Genomic DNA, 8,669 nt, shown 5'->3' on the forward strand with positions numbered 1-8,669 from the left:
AATCTCTTGTTTGACAGCAATTTGGTTATTTCTGCTCTGTCCAGCTGGTCAAGCAGCCACATATAGACTCTCCTTGTTGGTTCATTCATGACTTGCAACATTCATGTGGTCACTGACCGGCCTTGGTACCAACTTTAGGTTAATGTCTACTGACAAAGAAAACAAATATGAAAGTGGATGAATCTTTTATGGGACTGATCCATATGTATGCTTCAGAGCATACCCTGCAAATGCCACCGCAAAATTTATGGTGGAATAAATGTTATAAACCAGGAGACCCCAACTTACCAGGTTGCAGACCAGTACTAGGTGATGGATCATTTGGTTTCTGGGTCGCATAGAAAGAATAAATTCTAAAATTCATAATTGACTATTGCAATCTGCAGAGTATTTTTGTATTATATATGCATTAAAAATATATATTAGCAACAGAGGCAGTATTTAAACTGAAACATAATATTTATCCCCTCTTAAATGTGGATGTTCTGTTAGAACAAACTATACTGCAGTTGCTGCCATGGGAGAACCTCTCATACAGGCTTAAGCTTTTAGATTTTTGAGTTTCTCTCATGGTAAATACTGTAATAAAGTTGGTTTGAACTAAACATCCACGTTTAAGTGGGAATAAATACATATGTATTATATATATATAATAATTAAATTATAGATTATGCATTTTATTGTGTTTTGTTATGTATGTGATCCTCCAGTCTGTGGGAAACATTGTCTTTCAAGAAACTGATTTGTGGTGCAAAATAAGGTTGACAATTGCTGCTATAGGCACCCTGTATTGCTCTGTGAGTTCACCCTCCTAATTTTTTCTACACTATTCTTACTGGTTTCAGCCAGTTCGCTGTAGACATGCTGGGACAGTGCCTTCTTATCCACAAACACAAATATGATGTATTAATCAATCACTGTGACTTTTTTCTTTTATTCATTTGTTTTGTTTACTTATTGTAATTAAGTAAAGCAGGTGCCAAGTTATTAATCTCATATATATATATCAGCATTATTTAATGTCCATATTCCATGCTGGCATGGATTGGACAGTTAGACAAGATCTGATAGGTCAGAAGCTGCATCAAGCTGCAATGTCTGCCTTTGGCATGTTTTCCACAGCAAGATGCCTTTACAGAATGTAATATGTGCATTTTTGTGTCACAGGCACTACTAGTGAGGTACCAAGCAACTCACCAGGCAAAAACCCCCTTGCCTGGGTGGGACATAATATCGAGGGAGGTGGTTTTATACTAAGCATTTTGTACGACATGCTAATGATTCTGCCAGTTTGCCACCTTTATGGTGTTAGTAATATTAAATTATGTATTAAGGCAGTGAACCGGCAGAATTGTTAGCATGCTGAGCTAAATGGTTAATGGTATTTCTTCCTAGGTTCAAATTCCGCTGAGGTCAGCTTTATGTTCCATCCTTTCAGTCAGAGTAAATAAAATAAGTATCAGTTAAGCACTGATGTTGATGTAATTGACTTATTCACTACCTCCCAAAATTGCTGGCCTTGTGACAAAATTTGAAACCCATATTAAATTATGTATTTTTATAAATAAAAGGCACTGATTTGGTAGAATCCAGCATTCTGCACTCTGAGTTCAAATCCTGCTGAGGTCAACATTGCTTTTTATCCTCTCAGGGTCAACACTAGTCCAGTACTGAAGTTGATTATTTGTTCACACTTTTTCACTACCTCTTTCTCTACAAGAAATTGCCAATGTCCAAGCCTGGAGAGGTAGAAGCTCCTGCAGATTTTAAATGCTCATGACATGCTGTGTCACAATGATTCCTGTACAATTCACTTATGAATTAGGCTAGGTCCCAGGAAGAGAAGGCTACATAAAATATCTTTTTATCTTTTACTTGTTTCAGTCAGTGGACTTTGACCATGCTTTGGCACCACCTTGAAGGGGTTTAGTTGTACAATCAACCCTGTAATTGGTTTTGTAAAATTGGTACTTACTCTATTGGTCTTTTTGCTGAACCACTAAGTTACAGGGACATAAACAAACCAGAAAAACAAGCACGTGCACACACACATGTATATATGAATGGCTTCTTTCAGTTTCTACCTACCACTCACAAGGTTTTGGTTGGCCCAAAACTATAGTGGAAGACACTTGCTTAAGGTGCCATGCAGTGGGGTTGAACCCAGAACCATGTGGTTGAGAAACATACTTCTTACCACACAGCCATGCCTGTACCTATAAATATATACTACTTTTTTTTTTTTATTAAGAACAGTTTGTTTTTGTGTGTGTATACACTTAAGACACACACACACACACACATGTATATACCTACGTGTGTGTAATGAGTTGTAGGAGTTGGCATGCTGAGCTTTTGTATTGTTTCATTCCTAAATCTTTATTCTCAGTCATTTATATCACCTACACTGGCCCACTCCAAAAGTTTGATTGATTTCAGTGAGAAGTTTTATGCTCCTAATAACATACACTTTCTGCTGTAAAAAGAAAAAAAATTCTTTTATTATTACTATTATTATTATTATTATTATTATTATTATTATTATTATTATTACTATTATTATTATTATTACTATTACTATTATTATTATTATTATTATTATTATTATTCAGCTGTGCTTAGGTGGCGAGCTGGCAGAATTGTTAGATGCCGGGCAAAATGCTTAGTGGCATTTCATGCATCTTTACGTTTTGAGTTCAAATTCCACCAATGTCGACTGCCTTTCATCCTCTCACGGTTGATAAGATAAGTGCTCAACTGAGCACTGGGGTCAAGGTAATCAACTTACCTACCCCCTTGAAATTGCTGGCCTTGTGCCAAAATTTGAAACCATTATTCACCTTTTAAGCCATCTATTGTTTTAATATTTCATTTTTGGGCCTTTGGGCTTATAAAAGTAAATAGGCTAATAAAAGTAAATAATAATAATGGTTTCATATTTTGCCACAAAGGCAGCAATTTTGAGGCGAGCGGATGAGTCGATTACATCATCCCCAGTGTTTAACTGGTACTTATTTTATCAACTCCGAAAACCTGAAAGGCAAAGTTAATCTTGGTGGAATTTGAACTAAGAACATAGTGACAGGCGAAATACCACTAAGCATTTCATCTAGGATGCTAACAATTCTACCAGCTTGCCGCAATAATAATAATGATAATAATAATAATCTTTTTCTACTATAGGCCTGAAATTAGTGTGGCGGGGACTAATCGATTACATCAACCCCCAGTGTTTCACTGGTTCATTGAACTCGAAAGGGTGAAAGGCAAAGTTGATCTTGGCGGAATTTGAACTCAGAGCGGAATGACAAGTAGAATACTGCTAAGCATTTCGTCTACTGTGCTAACATTTCTGCCAGCTCATCGCCTTGATGATAATAATAATAATAATAATAATAATAATAATAATAATAATAATAATAATCCTTTCTACCATAGGCACAAGGCCTGAAATTTTGGAGAAGAGGTTAGTCTATTTCTTATGGCTTTTTATGTTCTTATTTCAAATTCTGCTAATGTTGACTTCGCTTGATAAAATAAGTACCAGTTGAGCACGGGTGGGGTGGGGGGGGGGGGGGGTCAGTGTAATCGGCTTGTCCCCAATCTCCTTCAATTTTAGGCCTTTATTATTATTATTATTATTGAATTCGAGTCCTACCACGATTATCATCTTTACCTTTCATTCTTCCCAAGTTGATAAAAAGGGTACGAGTCAAATTAAGGGATCAGTTTAATCGACTAACTCCTCCCTTCAAAACTGTGGTTGTGTGCCAATCTTAGAAATTCTCTCTCTGGGGTTTACTTGTTTTTTTATTTTATTTTATACCTCCTGTATGAATAAAATAAATAAAATATAGTCATTATTATACATCTGTTCTCTACAATGTTCAAGCTGTGTGGCACTATTTGAGAAATCATTGTTAAGGTGATAGAATACCTTGCATGTCTAGTTATATTTCTTTGTTTTCAGTTCAAAACCCACTAGCTGGCTATTAAAATAAAACACCACCTATGTGCTGAAGTTGATATAATCTAATGCCTTCCTCCGGTCTCCACTTTGTAACATTGTGACAGTATTAGAAATAATAATCTTTTCAAATCTAATGTAGGCATAATGCCTGTAGCCGTTTACATAAACTCCAGTATTTGACTGGTACTTGATTTCATCGACCCCGAAAATATGAAAGGCAAAGTCAACCTCGGCGGGATTTCAACTCAGCACGTAGAGCCGGAAGAAATGCCGCTAAGTAAACATTTAGTCCAACGCGCTAACAATTCTGCCAGCTCGACGCCTTAACGTTAGAAATAATAATAAAGAGGGAAGAAAATAAGCAGAACCATTAGAGCATTGGACAAAATGTTCTGATTCTTTATATTCTGAGTTCAAATCCCTGATACGGTCAACTTTGCTTTTTTCATCTTTCTGAGTTGAATACCAGTTAAGTACTTGGGTAAACACAGTTAAGAGAGATTTGGCTTATCTTTTTAGGCGGTCAGTCAAACAGAATTAAATGCTTGGCAGTATTTAGACTCATCCTTGTACAATCCGAGTCAAAATCCTGTTGGGTTTGATAAGCACTAGACGAGTAATTTAGGGTTGTATAATCAAGCATTTATCTTCTTTTCATCGCGCCTTGTGAAAAAGCAATATTATAATCATTATCTCATCGCCTCTGTCAATCGAAGCAGGTGGTTATCAAAAGGGAACTCATAAAATTACCCACACCCACAACTTCAGTCAGAATTATTGCTTTATTTTTATACGTATTTATTTTGATAGAAATTGATATGGAAACCTCTATTTGAATTCGTTCACCTTCCAGCCCCCCTTAGTCACTGTTTCTTTCCTCACCCTTCTTCCGTTGCAACTATCTCCATAACTTGAATACTTTCACTTGTGCAAAGAAATGAGCCAGCCATAGTTGCTGCTATGCAATCAAGTCTTCACTGAAGGCTGGGTGTTTTGTTTATTATCCTAGACTGCTGCTATAACTACTATTACCATTAGAGTGGTGATTGTGATAGCAGAGAGACAGAAAAAACGCTGATTGTCTGGACGGAGGCCTTACTACAAATCCACTCCTATTATAATACTCCCGTGTACTGACATTCAAGTCCCTCCTGGGTCGATAACATAACTACAGGTAATATTCTGTCGACGTCATCATCAACGATCCAGTTAACACACATACAAACCTTCCACAAAAATGAGGCTTTTGGATAGACTAGCGGGGTGGAGACTGCTAAATTGTAAAGCGAAAATAAAGAAACGAAATCGTTATCTCTCTCTTTCACACACACACACTAACTTAAACCTCGCCCTAATCACACACCCTTCCTCCAACCCAACTGTCTGTGCCAGCCCACGTATGCTAACATACGTCACTCCTCCTCCTCCTCTTTCTCCCCTCCTTCTTCGTCTCTTTTTATTCTCCACCCTCCTCCTTTTTCTCTTTCTTCTGTCTCATTCTCTTGTAGCTGCTGCTGTTGCATTAGTGTTGCCGCTAGTAAGTCATGGCATGTGGTGGTGGTGGCGGCGGCAGTGGTATTATGATGATGATGATGAGGGGCTCTGGTTAAAAAACAAAACAAGAACAGAAAAAGAGAACCCGTTGTTTTCTACTCTCACAAACGGGCACTTTTCACCCTCTTCTTATTACTCGTTAATTCTACGCGCTCTATCTCTTTCCCCCTCCCCTCTCTCCTTCTCTCTCTCTCTCTCTCTCTCTCTCCCACCTTGGATCCAGTTTCCTAGCACCGGAGATGAAGGTAGTTTTCCAGCAATACTACTTCAATAACTGCAAACTAATACCGCCAGCATCAACAGTAGTACACGTAGTGCTACTGCATTTGGCAGCAGCAGCAGCAGTAGTAGTAGTAGTGGTAGCAGCAGTAGTAGTGATGGTTAAATGGTGTTAGTAATAGCTGTAACAGTACAGATTGAGCTTACTATGTATGTAGCAGTTGTGATAGTAATAATACAAATAACACAACTACTAGTAGCAGTGGTGGTGTCGGTGGTGGTTAATGATTTTAGTAATAGCTGTAGCAGTACAAGCAGTGCTTATTGTGTGTGGTAGTATTTATAGTACTAACAACACACAGCTAATTGTAATAGTACTACTGGTTGTAGAAGTGGTATTATTATTATTATTAGTAGTAGTAGTAGTTCTACATAGATCTCTCACCTCATTCACAAATTTACTACTACTAGCTCTCATAATAAATTTTCAAAGGTGTGTGGTATATATGGTGGCTTCGCTAGCTCAATTTACATTATCTGCTTTGCGCCGGCGCACACCACACAGCGTCACTCCATCCCCACACCATATCATCATACCATACCGTTCCTTACCTGGACTGATTGCTAGTGTTGTTACGTTGCTAAGCTCTATCCAAGATTATTCTTCTCAGCTTAGAACTTGTAAACAAACCAATAAACATAAATCTAACAGCAAACGAGTTTCCTCTAAATTACTTTAATATAAGCTTTATATGTTTTGTGTGGATGTATGTATATTGTATGTAAATTATTGTTGCTGTTGGTGGAAGTGGTGGTGGAGGTGATAGTCTGCTAAGTCAAGTTAAATTGCATTACTGCTGTGTTTAGTTTTCGTCGCTCTTCATTTTTGGTTCAGATACTAACAGGATTAACTTATGAATTTTATTTGTCTGGAGATTGTAGAATAATTGCTTCTAATTTAGGTGCAAAACCTGCAATTTTCAAGGGAATTGCTTCTAATTAAGGAGCAAGACCAATAATTTTCAAAGGAGAGACTGGTTGATTAAATCGACCTAATTCTTGATGTACTTCATTTTAATAGTCTTGAAAAGATAAAAGGTAAAGTTGACCTCAGTGCGATTTGAACCCAGAATATAAAGAGCTGGAAGAAATACCATAGGGCCCCCTTTTTTTTTTCTTCTTTGCTGATGCTCTTATAGTTCTGCTGACTCCTTGTCTTTGGGGTTCTTGAAGTAATAACTAATCATGCAGGGAGTAGACCTTGGGTGGTAGGTGACATGCAGTAATTTAGATCCCAAGGCAGTATTACCTTTCATTTTTCCTTATTTGATAACTAGAAACAAGTCACATACTGGGTTGATGAACTCACCTGTACTTTCCCTCCAAAATTTGTGACCTTGTGCTAACATGAGCCATGGGTAACATGAACAGTAGAGTGCCATATATATATAATAGATATTCATATAAACCTTTTATGGTCATAGTTCTAATCTAGCCATGATTAACTTTGCCTTGCCTCCTTCTGGGGGATCAATGAGATAAGTACTAGTTAAGTACTGGTGCTTATTTAATTGACTACAACTTCTCCCCATGACTGTTTGGTCTTGTGTTTTAAATCAGTAATTTTTTACCATTATTAAGGTGGCGATCTAGCAGAATTGTTAACATGCTGGATGAAATGGTTAGCAGTATTTAGCCTGTTGCTACATTCTGAGTTCAAATCCCACCAAGGTCAACTTTACCTTTCATCCTTTTTGGGTGAATAAATTAAGTACCAGTGAAACACTGGCGTCGATGTAATCGACTAGTCCCCTCCCCCACAATTTCAGGCCTTGTGTTTATAGTAGAAAGGATTATTGATATTGTAAAGGTGGTGAGCTGGCAGAATTGTTAACATGCTGGACGAAATGTCTAGCAGTATTTTGCCTTGTCATTACGTTCTACGTTCAAATTCCACTAAGTTCAACTTTGACTTTCATCCTTTTGGGGGTAGATAAATTAAGTACCAGTGAAACACTGGGGTTCAGTGTAATCAACTAGTCCCCTCCCACCAAATTTCAGGCCTTTAGTAGAAAGGATTATTATTATGAAAATCAGCTGTGTCCTCCAAGTGGTTTTCTCTGCCATTTTGTATATACAGCATTACTTCGTTCATTGTACCCTTTGCTGATTTAAGAGAGTGTGTGATTTGAGGGAAATTGGCTGCTATTTTCCAGCAAATTGAATGACTGTGTAGAGGTCTTCTCTTGTTGTGAAGTAAAATTTATTATTATTATTAGTCCTAAATCAAAGGTGGTGGACTGACAGGACTATTAGCACGTGGGACAAAATTAGTAGCATTTTGGCTTGTCTTTATGTTCTGAGTTCAAATTCTGTCAAGGTTAACTTTGCCTTTCATTCTTTTGGTGTTGATGAAATAAGTACCAGTCATGAACTGGGGTTGATGTTATCAACTTCCCCTCCCCTCAAAATCTGCTGGTCCTATGCCAAAGTTTGAAACCATCACTTAGTGCTAGATCAGTGCTGTTCAAACAGAGCTATGAAGAAAGGTGTTCCACTTGTGACCATCTTGTCTTTTAGTATATCTGGAACAGTATAGTTCATTACATCTTTTGGTATGGTTTGATTTATGGGATATATATATATATATATAGAACCTTACTTGCTGAATGCTGCATTATCAGTATTCATAATGATAAGGATTGAAGGGAAATGGCTAGTAGAATAGGTAGAATTTACTTTTTGTTCTGGTGGTGGTGATGTGTCAATAAAACACCTATTAAATACTCAAATTAAGCTAATAGAATGTGCTTTTTAACAGATTGTCTTGCTTTATGCTAATGTTAGAAATTAATATATCTAGGTACAAAGAGTTGATATTACAAGGTGGCATCAAAAAGTCCCTAGACTAGTAATGTGTAATAAA

At 37.2% G+C, this 8,669-nt stretch overlaps 1 protein-coding gene across 1 annotated transcript in view; it reads left to right on the top strand.

Moving 5' to 3' along the window:
• Window positions 1–3,442: 3,442 nt before the first annotated feature.
• Window positions 3,443–8,669, top strand: part of LOC106869924 (CTD small phosphatase-like protein 3) — an 81,789-nt gene continuing 76,562 nt past the window's right edge. The window contains exon 1 of the mRNA XM_089365918.1: window positions 3,443–3,466. The gene's annotated coding sequence lies outside the window, so the exon portion shown is untranslated. The remainder of the gene's footprint in view (window positions 3,467–8,669) is intronic.

This window comes from Octopus bimaculoides, chromosome 18, assembly GCF_046866305.1.
Source record: "Octopus bimaculoides isolate indiv1 chromosome 18, ASM4686630v1, whole genome shotgun sequence".
NCBI classification, from domain to species: domain Eukaryota; kingdom Metazoa; phylum Mollusca; class Cephalopoda; order Octopoda; family Octopodidae; genus Octopus; species Octopus bimaculoides.